The following is a 19,469-nucleotide window of genomic DNA, read 5'->3' on the forward strand; positions in this document are numbered from 1 at the left end:
TGGGTCACTATTCCCATTTTGCAGATGGGGAAATTAAGGTGAAGTAACTCATGTATTTATCCAGTGTCCCCTAATTAGAAAACTGGCTGAGAAAATAGTAGACTTTAGGTCTGACTGACTGTAGGGCTTGTGCTTTCAACTATTAAGGTCACCATCTCCTTAGCAGAAGAGGTGCTTCCCACTTAAAAACAATCAAAACAAACAAACAAAAACAAAACCCCTAATTTGGATTGTGAGAAAGGAATTGACTTTCAAACACTTTCATTTCTGGCATTTCTAGGAACCTTTAGGTAGAAGTTGGAAGTATGGAAAAATGACACAGCCAACACTCAGCTTTCAGGCAGTGGTCGTGCAGGAGTGAGAAGCCTGAGTAAGAGGGTGATTGTGAGAAGCGCTGCCCTGCCTCCTTCCTCCCTGAATGATGAGTGCCCATGCCAGAGAAGAACAAAGCTCTGGGAGTTCCTTCTGCAACTCGGCATTCTTGGGTACGATGCTGCCTTCAGAACTCCAGTAATTGCTTGTAAATCTTTCTCAGCTCTGGAAGCTCTTGGTCCATTTATTCAGCCCTGATGTGCTGTGAACTAATAAACCAGAATGAGAAACCAGTTCTTGCAATCATCTCTTGAGAATTAAACTCCCCCATAAAATGCAAGTTTGTTCCCATCAGACTCGTTGACTTAGAGCAAACATCCATTGCATGGTGGACCAATGTACAAATGTGGGCACAGCATGCTTTCTATGAGGCAGAAGAAAGAAGCACCTGGAGCCTTGCTCAGTCACGTGATCAGTGGGGGTCAGTGGTACACAGATCAGAGACTAAGTCCAGGAATAATCACACTTCTCTTCTTGTCAAAAGGCATGTGAAAACAGCTCCCTCGCCTATAGCACTGAGCTGCACACAGAAGCTAAGAACTACATGATATACTTACCATTTAGAGTTTGAAAAGAAAAAAAATATGTCCTCATTCTCCTATTGAGAAAATAGAGGGCAAGCTCCGGAGTAAAACGGAAGTGGCACCTCCTACCCCCTTTGTGTCTGTTCATATTAGGTACTATGAAGTAGTGAGCACCAATCCACACCCTTGTCAGCTTGCATCTTTTGCTCGTTACCCACCATGCATCCACCATGCAGTGAGATGCAAGGTCTCACTGAAGGGGCTTCCTAGTTCTTTTTATTCCTTTGCATTGATTCCCTAGACTTGTAGCCTAAACTGTATAACCCTTGAGAGAAATCTTTCAGAAACAGTGCTTCCATCAAGCAAGTCTCCTCCTTATAAGCTATCAAACACTCTTTCTTCAGTTATTCGCAAAGTCCAACCATGCCAACCTAGCATGCAAGCTTGAAAAACCATCTCGGCGTATAATGTATCACCAATCCTTCATTTCTTGCTATTGTTCAACACAAACTTTTCCAGCAAGGCTAGCTTTTTGACTCTCTCCCAAGCATATACATATATATTTTACTATTATATCATATTTTACATATTAGAGCTCAGTATATTTTCATCAACCTAGACTTCTTTGTCCCACCTTCTCTGCCCATCCCAAATCCATCCTGTTCAATATCTCAAACCTGACTAGGAAGCACTATCTCACGGAATCGTATAGTAGGTATCTAGATCTTCCCAAGTATGGCAATGTTGAGTCTTTGGGAAGAAATGTCTTGTGTTTCACAGGATATTTTAAATTACTTACAGATATTAATGCAAGCTGGTGTTCTTCATTATCTTCCAAAAGGAAAAGAAGAATTTTAATAGTCAATTACTTTCTTTTGCAGGAGAGATAGATGAAGAAAGTAAGGCTGAGGAGGGGAGGCTCCGTATGATCCCTGGGGTAGGTATCCAAGGGGATACAGAAATAGAACATTTCCCCAAACACATCAAACACATTGACTTAATTTTCTGCTGGCGAACGTGAGACCCAATGATGTATCTAATCAGAGCAAAACTGATAGGTGTTCTTAATGATTTTGAAGTTCCGGATACAAGATTGAAAAAAAGAAAATAGTGGGAATAACAAGTGTTGCTTTTTCAGCTCCTTTTCCAATCACAAGTGCTAAGTTTGGCAGGGAGAGTAAGATATGAGTAAGGAACAGCTGGCTGTAAAGATGGTGTCAAACAGGATTTGTTTTCCTGGACCACAGCTTTCCAGAACAAAGAGTTCCTGGCAAGAGATGAAGTTCATCTCACAGGGAACGTGGGAGAAGAGTTGCTGACCTGACCAAAGAGCTTGAAAATGAAATTTGTAGAAGAAAGTGAAAAATGTCCAAATAAAACCACAAAACTAGATGCTCTTGAGAATAACAATGACACAGAGAGAACCATCATGATACAGGTTCTACTCTGTTATTTTCGGGAGAAAATGAGAGGGCAGAGGATCAAGAGGCTCTGGTCCTAGATGTCTATACTCCAGGGCAGGTCAGCCCCTGCCTCATTCCCCCAGGCTTGCTCTTTGCCAGCTCCTTGCAAAGGAGCTGTTGGTGTGCTTTGGCTGCAGACCCAGACTGTTTGCACTTGTGATTCAATTTGATAGGGGTGACATACGAGTAATATGCTTAACACATCTCCGTCTTGAAACAAAGGCATGCTGCACCTGGTGGCCCACCACCGCCTCCAGGCTTCTAAGTGTCTCTGCCCCCCAGGCTTTTCCTGCTATCAATGAGAGAGATCTGAAGAGCCCCATGGTGAGCTTGGAGCATCTGCATCGATCTAATTTCAGCTTGTGCCCACCTGCTACTTTGAACCCAGTTCCTGCCTTCATTTCCTTCTTTAAAATGTCCTTGGTTGACTCACCTAATACTTTAGCCTCCTCCCCCCCTTTTTTAAACAGTCAGGGATATGTTCTGAATTCTAGAAAGTGACTAAACCAGTATGATGCAAACATTAAAATTAAGGGATTTAGGGTCAGAGAGACTGGCACAGAATCCACTTATGCCATTTACTAATCTCTGTGTTAATATCCTTATTTATAAAATGTGGATTATTATAATACTCTAAGTCTTAAGAAGTTAGCACATGTAACAACTTTGTGCAGTGCTTAACTGATCATAATGACCCAATACTTGTTAGCTCCTATTCACTTATTATTAGTGTCATCATTATTATTATTATTATCAACCCTAGGTTCTTCCTGGGGTCTTTTTCCAGAGTTGGTCCAATGCTGGAAATCCAGACACCTATGTATGGATCTCTCATTGCTTCTCAAAGCCCCACCAACTGGCACATTCATTTGCCACTTGGAAATTGTTCATCAGTGCTCTCTGTGCCATGTTGGACCCTTATACTGCTGTCCATCCATCAGATCCATTCGTATTTTCACATTGTGCAGAAAACTGTGGCCCAAGCTTTTCAACAGCCTTTCCTTATACCCTCATAAATGGGTCTCTACCTACACCCAGCATTTTACTCTACTCGCTGGCCTCATTATGTCAGCTCACAGCGTGGGAAAAAACAAAATCAATGAGAATGTTTCTTCACAAGACAAAGGATACCATTTCATATTCATCCCTGAGATTTTAATTGGGTGATATTAATGACTGGAATGTGGCAAGAAAAAAATACTTATTTGAAAAGGAAAAAAAGAGATCATGTTAAGTGTGTCAGAACTTTATGTTCAAGGACTTGAAGATTTGTCATGGAGACCTAGAAATGTATTTGTTTTGTGTTATTTTAGCCAGCAGATCTAGGACCAGTGACTAGAAATTATAGAGAAGCTCAAGTCAACTAATAAAAGATGAGCTTTCTAACCAAGTTGGTGAAGAATAGTAGGAGATCGCTTAAAATCTTTGCCTTTCTTCAGGATTGAAACAACAATAGCAACTGCATTAAATAGTTGTCATGATAATAATTAATTACTCCCCCTTGAGTTTAGGGTCAGTTTTTCTGCATGATCTCCATGTTCTGTCATCTATGCCCAAACCTGGGGCCTTCCAGACTCCAAAAATAAAGTTATTTCTAAAGGTGAAAGGGTTCCTAATGCAAACAAAACCTCCAGACAGAGAAATAAAAGATTCTGACAAAGGACTTTAACACGTGGGAAAAAAGTTAGCAGAATATCCCAAACCCCTCCCAGAAACGAATGCTTCTTTGAAACCTCCAGAAAGTATCCATATCGCTCTCACTATTTTGCTTGTTGAATTCCTTTATTCTACCTAATCTCAGCACACCACTGAGATTGGCCTAGCTAAAGGAATAGTTAACAGATGTTTAGAGACCTAAAGCCAGATCCGCTCACTTGGTGAGACAGCTGCTGGGGGCGGAAGGTCAGTTCAGCACACAGAGCACCATGTCCTTTGGAAGGCTGGAGCAGAGCTTTCTTCCAGCCTGGGTCACAGGTGACAAGCCCAGCACAGAGCTAAATTATCAAGCTATGGACTGGCTAAGAGTGTTCCTGAAAGCAACAATAAGGAAATCCTGGAATAGATGGTGTTCAGAAGTCAGGGTGGGCAAAAATCTGTTTCTAGCCATCACTCTACTCTACCTCTCCAGCCCCCAGCCTGTGGTTCAGAGGAAGAAATCAGTCCCCAGAAAAGGGTAGAGAAATAAATCAAGACTCACAAGGACAGGGAAATTAGCGAGGTTATGATAACATAGAATCATGTACAGTGACCCCCAGATGAAAAGCCAATAGACTTTGCTGCTAGACACAAGGTGTGGGATGGGAGGGGGTGGAGGTTGGTTTGAAAAACAAGGTGGAATTCCAGTTCCCAGAATCCAGAACTGACCACAGACATCCATGTATTTCCCTGAGTCTCAGTCTCTATCTTTGAGCTCCCAGTTCTGATCATGGGACTTGTGAAGAACTGCAGCCAGTACTTCCATCCCACCGAAACTGATGGTTTTAGGTACTATTTTGTCATTGTTGAGAGCACAGACTCTGAAGCCAAATTGCCTGTTTCAAATTCCAGCTCTGCAATTGGGTGGTCTCAGGAAAGCTACATAACCTCTCTATAGTCCATTTTCCTTGTTTGTGAAATAGTAATAATAATAGCATCTATGCCATATGTTTGCTTGAGGGATAAATGAGTTAATATAGGTAAAGCTATGAGAAGAGTGTCCAACAGATAGTTATAAGTGCTGTCTTACAAATGCAACAAGGGAGAGAGGCTTTCACTAAGGGCAGTTATGGTGCAAATGTCCATGTCCTAAATGGGGCCGTGATGAAGATGGTGGTCATTGTTTGCAAACACTTTGCCATTAACAACTAACTGTCTGAACTTCATCACCTCTCACAATCTTCTTTGTTTTCTTCCAGGTGTCTGTCCACTGGCCTTTCTTTGCAATTTTACTTAATCAAGGAAAGCTTAACTATGGTGTCTTAAGAAGTTCTCAGCCAAGCAACATTCTGCCCTGAAGGAGGCCAAATATGTGAGAGCCACTGATGAATGGGTGGAGGAGGGTAGGTCTTGGAGGAAAACCCAAACTCTTGATTGTTTAAATGGGATGAAATCCCTTCCAATCATCTTTGATGTTCCAATCCCTTAACAGAGAATAGAAATAGAAATACATTTCTCCTCTAAATGGTTTTGTGGTCCTTGAATTAGGGCTCTCCAGAGAAACAGCATAGGACCTCTGTATCCATATCCAAATGTATACCTATAATCTATCTAGAAAGAGATTTCTAGACATCTACCTACCTACCTACCTGTAGATATATATCTAGAAATAGGTTTATTATAAGGTAATGGCTCACACATTTATGGAGGCTAAGAATTCCCTCTATCTGCCATGTGCAAGCTGGAAATCCAGAAAAGCCAGTGGTGTAGCTTGAAGGCCTGGGAGCTGGAGAGCTGATGGTGTAGCTACCAGTTCAAGGCTGGAGGTCTCAGAAGAAGGAGTACCAAGGGCAGGAGAAGAGCAACGATCCAGCTCAATAGTCAGGCAGAGAGTGAATTCAGTCTTCCATCTTTTTCTTCTATTCAGCCCCTTAGTGGATTGTAGGATGCTCACCCACATTGGGGAAGGCCATCTGCTTTACTTAATCTCTCAGTTTCAACACTGGTGTCTTCTAGGAATAGCCTCACAGACACACCCAGAAATCAAGTTGAACCACCTATGTGGGCAACCTTTGATCCAGTCAAGTTGACACATAAAATTAACCATCACAGTCCTCAATGGTCATGACTGAGCCAGTGTGGTTTAGTAGGGAGAGCAGGGGCCCTGAGTCAGTCTTAGCTGGGTATCCTTGGGTCAGTCACCTCATCTTTCTGAATCTCCATTTCTTTATCTATTATGTGAACTTCACCTATTTTATGCAGTTGCAACTTAAATTGTATCAGATATCTAGGGCTAATAGTAAAGTGCCTTCTTATAAACAATCTTCCACCTCCTTCCTCTATTTAATTATTATAGAAATAGATATAGGAGCCTATCCAATTCTTCCAAGTGCTTCTGATTCCACGCATCCCTATACCAGGTGTTAGCAAAAACATCCTGAAGAGGGGCAGTTTTGATTAAGTGGATGCAGTTGACTTCTAGGATGCTCAGTGGCTGAGTACTCCATATTTCCTCTGGGTCTTCAGGCATTTTCTGAAATGGAATGGAATACAATCAGAAAAGGGTGACTTGAGTGATTTAAGGGGGTAGAAAGATTGACAATGAGAAGAAACTTGTTATACATGAAGGGTAGAGAAATAGGCTTACAGGAAATGTTGGCAAAGCTTTACTGTAGACAAACAAGGGGCCCCCTCTGAAACAATGAAGGGGCAATTCAGGAGTCAAAAAATTTTAGCGTGCAGTAGGATGGGGACCTTATAGAATTCCGTCCCACAAAAGGTGGAACAGGCTAGAAATGTCAAAAGTTCAATTAGGGTGAGATAGATTCCTTGGGTCACGACAGAGGAAAATGAGGCCTAGAGGGTTGAAATTCAGTCACATTTTCCTGCCAGACAGAATACTGTTCGTGGGTCCCAAGGCTGATCCAGATCCAGTCTTTAAGGGCTTCTGTCATTGGCATAGAAAGGGCCAAATATATCCATGAATTTCCAGGCCATATCCAGCACTGATCTGTCCAAGGAAGTAGTCAGTATAGAGTCCCAGAGGGAGGCAACTTAGGGTCGTGTCTAACAACAGGGATTCTAGAGTCTGGTTGCATCAGTTCATACCGAGGCTCCAACTCTCATTATAAATGTGATCATGACAAGTTTTTTAAGCTCTCTGCTTCAGTTTTCCCACATGTAAAATAAGCCAGACAGTGGTACTTACCTCACAGATTTGTGTTGTGAAGATTACGTGAGCTGAGCCACGTACTTTATCACCATGTCCAGTATGTACTAAGCATTCCATCAATGTTGACAGCTGTTATGGTCGTCGTCGTTATAATTAAGACTGAATCAGATACTAGAAGTCAAGGCTAAGTCAGGGAAACAGGGATCCAAGTGTTTCCCCTCCCAAAGAGTTTTTAGCAACCCTCCCACCTCTTTTGTTCAGATCACTCTAAGTCCTATGCCGTGTGTGGAAAACTCAGACTGAAAGCACGTTGCTAAAGGAGGTTCTGTGAACAATGCTGTTTACATGGTTTGTCCCCTTTGGGCACCAACATCTTTATTCCAAGAGTCAGGTAAGGTCAACGCATTTCAGAGATTTACCTTTAAAACTACCTAGAACTTTATGAACACACACAAAAAGATTTTGTGAGTCTGTAGGAGCCATCCCTGGGGCCTAAGGACAATATACATTTTACTATACATTTAATTTAGGCATAAACTTGTACCATAAAGTATAAGTTTCACAGAGGGCATTGACAAATTGCCAGTTCCTCTCACTGGTTACCCCTGCAGCTCAGACTAAGAGAATAGCCTCTATATGATGTATCTGGATTCTGCTTCTTCCAGATTATTCTACCTAGTCTTCTTGTATTGGTCACTTTTCAAGGCCGTCATCTTGATAACCATCAGGAAGTAGTTCTTAGTTTATAGAGGAGTTTCTCAGCCTTGGCCCTGTTGACATTTGGGGTCTGATATGGTTTTGTTTTGGGGAGCTGTCCTGTGCATTCCTGGGTGTTTATCAGCATCTCTAGTTCCTACTCACTAGATGCTGTTAGCATGTGTTCCCCCACTCCCATAGGTGACAGCCACAAATGTCTCCAGATTCTTCCAAATATCTTCCCCCACTTCACTCCTGGGGCAGGGTGCAAATCATGTCTGGATGAGAATCCCTGGTCTCAGGGCATTACCCAGAGATCTCTTGAAGAAAATGAAAAGATAGATGATATTCAGAGGAAGGAGAATAACAGCACCAGCTGAGTGCTGTGTGGGCCCATGTTTACCAAGCAGCCTCCGTAAAGGTTCAGTGTTACAGCATTGGCATTGGCGGAGTGGTCCCAGAGCATGAGAAGTGGATCCTGGCTCCTCAGGCGTGACGATCTGTATGCCAGTTTTTTCGTTTGTAAAACAGGGATAAGAATTCCCCACAGAAGAGTGTGTGCGTGCCCACGTGTGTGCATGTGTATGTGGTGCTTGGAACATGGCACATAAAGCATGTTATATGTTTGCTGTTACTACCTTATTTTGTTACAGAATCCTCATGGTGTAGGCGCTATTATTATTGCTGTGTTATTGACGAGGATACAGATGTTCAGAGAGGATGTCATAAGTGGCCTGTCCATAGAACTACATGACACAATTGTAATTATAACCCAAGTCTGTCTAACTTCAAAGTCCATACTCTTACCACTCCCTTTCCCCAGCACTTAAGTATTTAGAAGCCTTGTTTATGTCAGTATACCCTGCTTTCTTTCTCTTTTTATGTATCAAATAGTGCTCATTTTATTTATTTTTTAAAGATTTTATTTATTTATTTGAGAGAGAGAATGAGAGACAGAGAGCATGAGAGGGGGAGGGTCAGAGGGAGAAACAGACTCCCCGCTGAGCAGGGAGCCCGATGTGGGACTCGATCCCAGGACTCCAGGATCATGGTCTGAGCCGAAGGCAGTCGCTTAACCAACTGAGCCACCCAGGCACCCTGCATTTTAAAATGTTATTTTAGGGGCACCGGATGGCTCAGTCGGTTAAGCCGCTGACTCTTGATTTCTTTCTATTTCATTTTATTTTATTTTATTATTATTTTATTTTATTATGTTATGTTAATCACCATACATTACATCATTAGTTTTTGAGGTAGTGTTCCATGATTCGTTGTTTGCATATAACACCCAGTGCTCCATGCAATACGTGCCCTCCTTAATACCCATCACCAGGCTAACCCATCTCCCCACCCTACCCCTCTAAAACACTCAGTTTGTTTCCCAGAGTCCATAGTCTCTCATGACTCTTGATTTCTGCTTAGGTCGTGATCTCAGGGTCCTGGGGTCAAGCCCCGCATCAGGCTCCACATTCAGTGGGGAGTCTGCTTGAGATTCTCTCATTCTCTCTCCCTCTGCCCCTCCACTTGCTCTCTCTCATTCTCTCTCTCAAATGAATAAATAAATCTTTAAAAAAGTAAAATAAAATATTATTTTAGTTTAGCTTTTTCGAGGTATAATTGACACATATGAATTGTATGTGTTTATGAGAGAGAAATTCATGTTTTGGTATATGTATTCATTGTGACATGATTACCACAGTCAAGTTAATTAACATATCCATCACCTCACATATTTACCACGTTTTCTTTCTTCCTTCCTTCCTCTTTTCTTTCCTTCCTTCTTTTCTTTTTTTTTTTTCTGTGAGAGCACTTAAGGATTAGCCTCTTAGGAAATTGCTGGTACCCAATCCGGTACTCTTCAGTGAAGTCCCTGTGGGGTACATCATATCCCTAGAACCCATTCATCTTGCGTAACTGAAACTCTGGGTCCTTTGACCAACATTTCTGCAGATCTCTCTAACATGTGCTCTGGGTCGTCTCTCAGTCTTCCACTCAGTGAGGCTCCATTTTAAATTCCATTGGGTAGGTAACTATACCTATCTTTTGGTTTTGAGGAATTAAGTAAAACAACATACTTAAAACACTAAGCACAGGAACCCGTATGTAGTCAAAATTCAATAAATGGTGGCTACCGTTATTGAAATAACCCTCCCGGGGGAGAGAGCTCTGAGGCAGATGACTCTTCCTGCTTCATATCTTTAACCTCTATTCTTGGCTGTAGCCACTCCTTCCATGCCCAATAAACATGTTCATTACAGCTAGATTCCAGGAAGCTGTCCGATCTCCTGTACTGGTGTCTTTGTATTTAGCTATACTAAATGCAGATACCAGAAAGAAATGTGACTTTTATTGCTGCTGAGCATTGTAGCAGACCCTATTCCCTGGTCGACACTGCATTCCTGACCTCCTTCCCCCGCTTGCCTCCTCCAATATAGAGACAGGGAAAATTAAATACAGTTTTCCCCTGACTCCTTTGCAGCTCGAGGTGGCATAGTCCTTTAACACAGTTCTGACCTGGAAGAGGCAAAGTTCCCTGGGAGCTCTGGGAAGGCTCTTAGTTCTCTCGCTTCAAGAACAGGCACAGCTCCCAGTTCTGCTTCTGTAGTGGTTGAATGTGTCTGCTGGTATTTGAAGATGACACAACAGTCTTGCTCCATGAAGGAAAGACTGAGGGAATCAGACGAAATTGGGGATGTTTGGGGTGATAGGCCCATCGACAAGATCAAGGAAATCTGAGGCCACAGCCCTGACCCATGGTGCTACCGAACCAGTGCCAACAAGGCCCTCATCCAGATTATTATGCGATAGAACTAAATCCCTATTTGCTAAGACACTAAATCAGATTCTCTGTTATTTGCAACCAAATGCATTCATAATAGATATAAACACACATTATGCATTTTCATGGGGCAAGAAGGCGGTGGGTTGGGAAGTGTACATACTGGGGGTGAATTCCTCTCCTATGAATGAAGAGGCAGAGGATGGGCAGAAGGGATTCAAAAGCTTTTAAGTTCCTGGCAGACACATAGTGATTTTACAATTGTGGCCTCATTTACTCTTCAACAAATCTCTGGTGTTAGGTATCATTTCTCCCTTTTACAGATGAGAAAAGTGAGGTACACTGATTGTATGACTTGCTCAAAATCACACAACTAGTGAGTGGTAGAGCCAGAATCCGAGCTGAGAATTAAATAATGATGGAGAGGCGTCTGTGTAGCTCACTTGGTTAAGTGTCAGACTCTTGGTTTCGGCTCAGGTCATGATCTCAGGATCCCGATATTGAGGAGGAAGTCTGCTTAAGACTCTCTCTCCCTCTGCCTCTCCCCCTCCACTCTCTCTCTCTCTTTCTCAAATAAATAAATAAAGATGGAACTCATGCACAAAGCATGCTTTTCCCAGCACAACAGAATCAATGCCTTAAACCTAACAGATGTGCAAGAATTAGATTCAAGAATGTCTGAACCTTATGACCCTAAATGACTGCCTTTATCAGGAATGGGGGGATCATCTCATCTCCGGCACACATTTTTGCAACCTGCTTTCCTCCAATAAGCTTTCTGAAATCTGGGGGTCTGTGTTAGTCTGAATAGAAGGCAATCTTCCTCGCTTTATGTTGCCACCCTTGTCCTTGGCACCATTTTGCCAACCTCTCTCCCTGCAACATTCTGCTAGAACCCACGCTTTGCCTGGTCCCTCCAGTAGATACGCTCTTCTCTGATGAACAGAATTTACAAACCTGGAAGCTTCAAATCCAGATTCCATAGCAGTCTCAAGGAAATGATTTTGACAGCTGAGTGATGTCAACCAACTGAGAAATGCAAAAAAGAACACAAAGAAAAAGCCCAAGGGATGGTGTGCCTGGAGGATCACAGCGGTTTTATTAAACCCCAGCAAGCATCTCAGGAGGATGGGCATGGGGCTGGCATGAAGATAAATCTTGCTGCTTTTCCCGGATGGTCATCACAATCCTCTTCTGGGCAGCAGATGCTCGGGAGAAAAAAGGATACCAGCGCCCTGAGGTTCTGGTTTGGGGGAAGGGTGACCATTCTATTGGAGCTCTACAGAATCACAATGGGGTGTACGTTGCCTTGGCTTGGTAGGGGATGGAATTGGAGGTGGGGACACTGGTGGGAGGGGGTTCTCTTGGCAAGCCAAAATCCAAGCAGAGCCTGCCAGAATCTAATTAGAGGCTGACAGCTTTCTAATGTCACGTCAAGCCCAGGGTCAGCTCCGTAATTGTACTTGCCATCATGTCGGAATGCGCCCTTTAGAAAGGCAGCGGGCCACCAACTCTGCTTCTTCTCTTTTTTTTAGTCCTTGGATTCAGCCTGTGCCCTCTCTCAGTCCTCATGTCTGCAGGACAGCCACGCTTTTCTCTCTTCCCATCTGGTACCACCACGTTTCCAGTAGACTGGGCTTGGCGGGATTCCAGCTTGGCTGTGGGGCTCACTTCTCACCCAGCAGTCCTAGGACCAGTCTCCAGTGAGTGGTTGGGGGAAAAGTAAACCAGAGTGGGGCTGAATGTGAAAGCTGCCATGTCATAAAGCATTTTGAAATAATTTTGACTGCTCCAAGCCCAATAGTCACCTTTGTGATATTCTGAGCTTTTGTCCTGGTATGGAGGCAAATAACTTAAAATTGGAAAGGCCCTAGAAACTTTTGTCTAATCTGAGAAACAAAGCTCATAATAAGACACCCAGTGGTAGCTGGAATACCTCCAATAATAAAAGATTTTAAAGAAGGGCTTGAGGACTGCTGGGCAGTAGTAATAAGAAGGCATTAGGGATGGGAGAGATGCACTGAGCTTGCTTGCTTTCTTTTTTTATTTTTTTAGCGTAATAACATGGAGAAACCTTTTAGGCATTAGGTATAAGGACCAGGCATATTTACTTGGTTGTAGAATTTACATGGCTACAAGTATTTTTTTTTTTTAAATAGGTCACTGGACTTGCAGTAGGTATAAAAGAAACTGGAATTCCTTCCTTTTACTTGCATAGTGCTGCAAACATTTCCCCTCCACCCTGCCCACACATCAGACTTTATGCAGCATGCAGATCTAGTTTGCTCCTTCCCCACTCCCTGGCATGAACCTCCATGTCTGCTGTTTGGGGAGTCTAGCTTTAGAGATTGGAGGCATTGAACGGACAAAATACCCCTGAAGGAAAGAACAGAGGAAATATCACGGGAGGAAGAGAGGGAGGGAGGGAAATCTCTTTCCATAGGGCTGCAGCTCTGCCAGACCATTATCCCATACTTCAAGTCAATGCTTCTTGGGTTTGGTCCCTTGACCAGCAGTAGCAGCATCCCCTGAAAACTTGTTAGGAATGCAGATTTTCAGACCCCAGCCCACACTTACTGACTCTCCCACTCTGAGGTGGGGCCCAGCAGAAAGTCTGACAACTTCTCTAATACCTTGCTGAAAAGAAGCTTGCCATTTCTGAAGGCAACAAATTCTCTCTTGGTAGAGCTCCTTTGTAGTAATTTTCTTTCTCCTTATGAGCAGCTGAATGGCATTCATTTCTCTGGGACTACTAGTTCTTTCTTTCCTTTATTGAAATCACCTGGAGTTATGCTTTAATTCGGGCACGACAGCTACGCCCTGCATTTGGCTCCCCTGTGTTTATAAGACCTTTATTATCCCCATTTTAAAGATGCCAAAGACCGAGGCCCAGATAGATGGTTCATCTGGGAAGCACCCACTAACTCAGAGTTCTTTGTAGTAAGTGATCAGAATTTCTGGTGATGCTCACTGAAGCTGACAGTCCTTACAGGATAAAAAAAAAATACCTAGCAGATAAAATTCTTAAAGGGAGAAACAAATGCTAATGGAGGGAAATATTCCTGGCAAATACGATGCGAATAAAGTTGATGCTTGGTGAGTGTTACTGAATGAAAATATTAGCTGAATAAAAATGCTAACTACAGACACCAACGTTAACAGCTGAACATTGCTGGTAACGCACAGCGAGTAATACTCACTGAAAGAAAATATATTAACTGCAGGAGAAAGGAAAGGAGCTGAGTGATTTATAACAAACACACACCTAGTGTGGAGGATGCTTCCTATGGTAATAGATTGCTGTAGCATTCATAGCTCCCGTGTCAAAATGCCTCAACCTGCCTTAGCAGCTTTTTTTTAAACTCAGCATTCTCACAAGACGGCTTTACGTTCCAGCCACCAACAGCATGTATTCATTTATAAAAGAATTGTTTCCTACGCAGTCCTGGGTTGTTTGCCAAATTGCTCTCCTGTAGCTCATAAACCTGGCGTCGCGCTCGTCCCTGACACCACGCCTCACGCCTCGCACTATCCGGGGATCGAACTGCAGACGCCGAGGTCCGCAGGCTTGAAGTGGTGCGGTGACCTTTTATAAGGGACAGCCGAATTGGAACAAGGGTCTCCTCGTCTGCAAACAACTTTCTGGATCACTCTGCTCAAAGGAAATTTTAAAAAAGAGAAGTCTGTTGCCAGTCCCTGTCTCTACGAGGTAATTGTTTTGACACGTTGGCTTCATTATACGAACGAAACGCCGAGTTCGCTGCAATCCACCATGGCGAATGAAAAGAGCCCTTTTGTGCATGTCTAGGCAAATTGACTTTGCAGTGCGTTATGGGAAGTGTCAACTGATGTGGGGGAAGTGGATATTTTTGTTGTTCTCTATATTTATTTATTTATGTATTCTTTCTTTCTTTTTATTTTTTTTTGCAGCGAGGCAGAGATTTTGCATGTCAGTTGTAGATACAGTCTTTCTTCCGAGTACTGCGTTTGTTTTATCAACCTGATTCCCAAACTTTCTCTGGGCCTTACCAGGACTTTAGAGGCTCGAAAGGGTGGATAATAAATTACAAAAGGAAAAAAAAATTATCAAAGGAAATCGTAGCAGTCTGTCTGACTAGATAGCCAACCCCTGTACCAACCTTTGACAAATATGTGTATCTGGCACATAGTAGGCAAGACGATCAATATTTATGGAATAAATGAATGAAATGTGTATCTAGAGCAAGGCATTTTTCACTGGCTCTCGCAGTTACTTGCATCCTGTCAAAATACTCAAGGCAGGCAAATTTCACACTTCAGGGTATCAGATTATAAACCGTAGGGCAGATAGGATTCGATGGGATGTTGGTTTAATGAATTCTTCCTGTGCTTGCCAACTTGTTTGGCAACAGGGCCTGAAGGGGTTAATGTCTGCCGCGTGCTTGGAAAGTGGCTAATGTTGTGTGAATAGCAGAGTAAATGATCATTGCTCTGCCTCTCTGAGACAGCTTCCAGGCAGAAGGAGCAGGAGGCCTCTGCGAACAGCTGCCAAGACTGAGGAACCCTTGGGCAGGTGAGAGCAACCTCAAGACATGTAGCCTCAGCTTCAGGCCCACATGCTGTCCCCCCGGACCTGAATCCTGGTGGGGAGATGGCCCCTACTAAGGTCTTCTGGATGGGAAGCTGTGTGAGATAAGCTATTTCTTGCCCACAAGGTTAACCCCTCACACTTATCTCAAATACAGGTAAGCAGGGGGCAGGACTCTGGTGGTGAGATTTTTACCTTCAGAGGTAGGATTTTTAAAATAAATCTGTAGGATTTTTAATTTTATTTTTTCAGGGGTTAGGAAGTTGCCTAGGGCAGGAATACACCAAGATGTAAAGAATCTAACTGGCATCCATGCTCTGCTCTGCCAGAATCTTCCACTCTTGTCTCCACTTCCCCAAACAAAGCCATATTCCATCCTTTTTGCTCCAATGGACAAACCGAAGCTGGGGTGGGGTTGGGTCTGATCCAGGCTGGTTGTACGGTCTTTCTGAGAGTGTTAGCCCAGTAGTCAAGCGGTTGGGTGCAGGTCCTCATTCTTTCAGCAACTTGCCATAGGACTCCAGTGGGAGATTTATCTTCTCCAGGCTTGTCTCCTTGATCGTAAAATGGGAAATAATGGCAACTGCCTTTTTGACCCACACAGGGCTGTTATAAATATGAAATAAAATAGTAATTGAGAAAGCTCTTTGAAATGTTTGTTTATATATATATATATATATATATATCTCGGAACCAATCTCCCCAAAGCAGAGAATTAAGGAAGATGGGGTGGTATACAGAAACCATACAGGGCTGGATACCTGAGTCCTGCTTCTCTCTCTCATGATGTTTTCTGTGATTCTGGGACAGCTCCAGCTAACTCTTCTGAGCCCCAGTTTCCTCATCTATTGGAAGGGAGTGATTGGAGAACCTTCCTGATAGAATTATTGAAAGGGACAGGTGCAGTCATTTCTGTGAAACTGTAGTATATTTTAGGCTCTCAATAAGAGTTGGCTCAGTCGGTGAGCCATTCATTCCTTCCCTCGTTGACTCAAAACATCTCACAGTCTCGGGTTGGTGCCTTGTCTCGGGATGTCATTAACACTCAAGGCCTTTTCCAGTGGTAAAAGGAGCTGGCTTATAAACACCATCACCAGCAGTAGTTAAGAGAAGTAAGAATACATTCTTGCTCCTTTGTCTGTACATCAAATTGTTCTTTATTGCTCACAGAGTACCAGAAGGTTTGGGTTCCTCTGCTGGCTCAGGATCCTCTCTCTTTTGCTGCCTGGGTGTGGGGAGGGCTCCACTGAGCCAGCTCGCTAAAAAGAAGGAAGAACAATAGGCTTGTTGCCTTTTCCTCCGTGAGAATGCTGCCTGAGGTACCATATAATCAGAGCAGAGTTGTGACAGTCCGCATGTCTCTGCTCTCCCCATGTCCCAGCCGTAACACAACATTAGAAGCAATTAGAGCCTGTTCTGGGTTGTTTGTAAGATGATTATTATAGCCATTGCAGGGACATCTCAAAACAGTGGAGTTAAGGATTACAACGTGTTCCACATTTCCAAAGCTGCTAATGGCAGGGTCGTGGGGGAGTGTTGAAGAGCCTAAGAAACAGAGATGACAAAGCCCAGCTCATTAACCCTGCCAGCAAGGCCCTGGGCCTGGACATGCATTCTCAGTGTGGGGCACCTGAGGACTGATGGGAAGTGTTATGTCTTTGGCAGAGCTGCTCAGCAGTGGAGGCTTGGCGCTGGAAGGATGGGCTGGACCTGAAGCTCTATCACCAAATCCTTCTGTTTCCTCAGACATGTCGAAAAGCCCGTCAGGATCAGACAGCCGAGCATCTGAGCCACAGGAGGACTCTGGTCACAGTCCCTTTCTCTCTGTTCCAGCAAGCCACACACACAAATACTTGACCACATTTGATGTGGAAAATCTTCAACATCAATCTTTCACAATTGTGACTTAAGCCTACTTTTATTCAGAGAAGACAGAAAACTGCAGGTCAGCTTGCTGTCCAGACTTGTCTACCTGCCTTGCCTTTATCACACTCTGTCAACACCATTCTTCTAGCTACTGAGGCAGAGAATCATGGGGCCATTTTGTCCTTTTTCCCTTTATTTTCATTCCAAGAAGTATTTAATGTGCTCCTACCATATGCCAAGCAAACAAAGACCCCTGCCCTCATGAAACTTACTTTATAAATATGTAAAGAATGCTGTATGGTAGAAGTACTAAGTACTACTATATGATAAGTACTGAGGGGAAAAGAAAAAGTAAAGCAGGGGAATCCCAGGTACTAAGAAACTCATAAATTCTGACTTGGACTATGACAGTGGGTTCTTTCCTGGGGTTTGCCCTCTCCTCCTGAAGCCTAACTCTTGTGTCATCCCTGACTCAAGCAGAACTCTTAGACTCTCCCTGGTTCCTAGATAGCCTTGAGCCTGGCATCCCAGGCCCTGTGTACATTATCCCCAGCCTTTACCACTTGGTCTCCCCCTATGTCATGAACCCGACTCCAGCCAGAGTTAACTCTCCATTATTCTCCAACACACTCTGCCTTTTCTTGCCTTATAGTGTGCTATTTGCATAAAAAGGAAGCTAATATTTGTTGCACTTGGCTAACAGACAGAACTTTGTACAATTTAGATTTGATAGCAGTTCTATGATGTACACAGCGAAGGAATGGAGGTTGCCTTGCCTGAAGTCACACAGTAGAATGTGCCAGAGACAAGATTCAAATCTCCATCTGTCTGAGTCCAAATCCTGTGATCTTTCTCCCAGATCACATGGTTTATTATGATTTATTCCCTGATTCCAGATCGAAACTACTAGAAGAGCCATGCCTATTCACCTTTGTGCTGCCTCCAGTGCCTGGCACAAAATCTCACACAAACTAGGTGAAAACATATTATCTGAATTAAATTTCTTTTGAGTGTAATTGAATGAAGCTGAACAGGCTTTTATAAGGCTATTCATTAACGTATCTTTCAGCAGCCTCTTGTTTAGCTTTTAATCTCTTCCTCTGTTTGTCAGCCCTCCCGTAATCTGTGCGTTTCTCTTCTGACTTCTCTCCTGGCCCTCTGACACTCTCCATGGGTCCTGAGCCGGCCCCAGCTGAGGGCCTTTACAAGGCCAGTGATGGTAGATTTTTCATCTGTGTCATTCAATCATCTTTCTTGTCGTTCTCCCTACCTGCCTCATTTTTTCCATTGGAGATTCTCTTTTAGACATCCATTCCCCCACCCAAATTTCATTCTTACTGACATGCGCACTAAGCCAGGCTTCAGGGGTCCTTGGTCCCGGCTCTGCATTTCCTGGGGAGTGTTGGGGACAGGGGGCTCAGGGAAGCCACAGCTTCTCTGAGGGAACTGCACATATGGTTTTTAAATTCCTACCAGATCTACTATGTGCCATCCTCATTTTTTAATGTAGCATAATTAATAAGTAAATATTTTTAGATCCTACTGATGTAGAAGCACTTTAGAGTTTCTCTCCAGAGCGTTCTTCCGAAGCAATCCTTGGTCAGCCAGCTTGCTTTATGACCCCTCAAAACAGTTTTGCTTTCCCTCATAGGCCCCCAGTGATCAGCACACATCTCCCGGGAAGAGACCAGAGCCCAGGGAAGGAGAAGGAAGAGAGATCTCGGTCTTTCAAACGGAGATGTCGAGAAGGAGATGGAGGTTGAAACAGGACTACTTGGGAGACATTTCTCACCTTCCTTTTGCCTCTGGATGGGAAGGACCTGTGAGTTCACTCTGCCACTAACCTTTGGTCATCTGAAAAATCCCAGGTCTGTGATTCTGACATCTTCAAACACCCACCTATTACATCTGACCACTTCCCACATTTCCTCCCTCAGGAGCTGCCAAACCACAAAAAGCCACCAGCGGCATGTGGCCCTGGTTTCAACCCCACAGATGGAAATTTTGGTAAAGGGGGATGAGTTGCTAAATAAATAGAATGCATTGTAAGTGTTGATAGATTTTCTGTTCTGTCCTGGCATTGTGCTCAGTAGAGGATTACCGCTGTGTGTGTTTAAATGCGACAGATGTTTCATTCACTCCCTGGCGTGTTGGAGAAGCCGTGATACAGCCCGTGATATGCCTTCAGAATCCTTAAAGTGAAATCCTCTAGAAAATTGAAAAAAAAAAAAAAAAAAAACCCTCCCAACACTCTCTGTCCCCATCTCTCTGCATACTCTCTCATGCATTTCCATATATTGGATTTTATCTTTGATTTTTTTTTTTTTTTTAATGTTCTGAATGAGAAATACCTCTGGTTGCTGGGCATCCCTGAAGCAGTTGGCTTCATTTGGGT

The 19,469-nt window shown here is 43.4% G+C and overlaps 1 long non-coding RNA gene across 1 annotated transcript; it reads left to right on the forward strand.

Annotated features, from left to right (window-relative positions):
• The first annotated feature begins 314 nt into the window (after positions 1-314).
• LOC113915405 lies at positions 315-19,102 on the forward strand. The gene is made up of 4 exons (XR_003517650.1): positions 315-485; positions 1,778-1,833; positions 5,254-5,397; positions 18,726-19,102. It is a non-coding gene; the product is annotated as an uncharacterized LOC113915405 (long non-coding RNA).
• Positions 19,103-19,469: the final 367 nt, after the last annotated feature.

The sequence above is a fragment of the Zalophus californianus genome, chromosome 11 (genome assembly GCF_009762305.2).
Source record: "Zalophus californianus isolate mZalCal1 chromosome 11, mZalCal1.pri.v2, whole genome shotgun sequence".
In the NCBI taxonomy this organism is placed as follows: Eukaryota; Metazoa; Chordata; class Mammalia; order Carnivora; family Otariidae; genus Zalophus; species Zalophus californianus.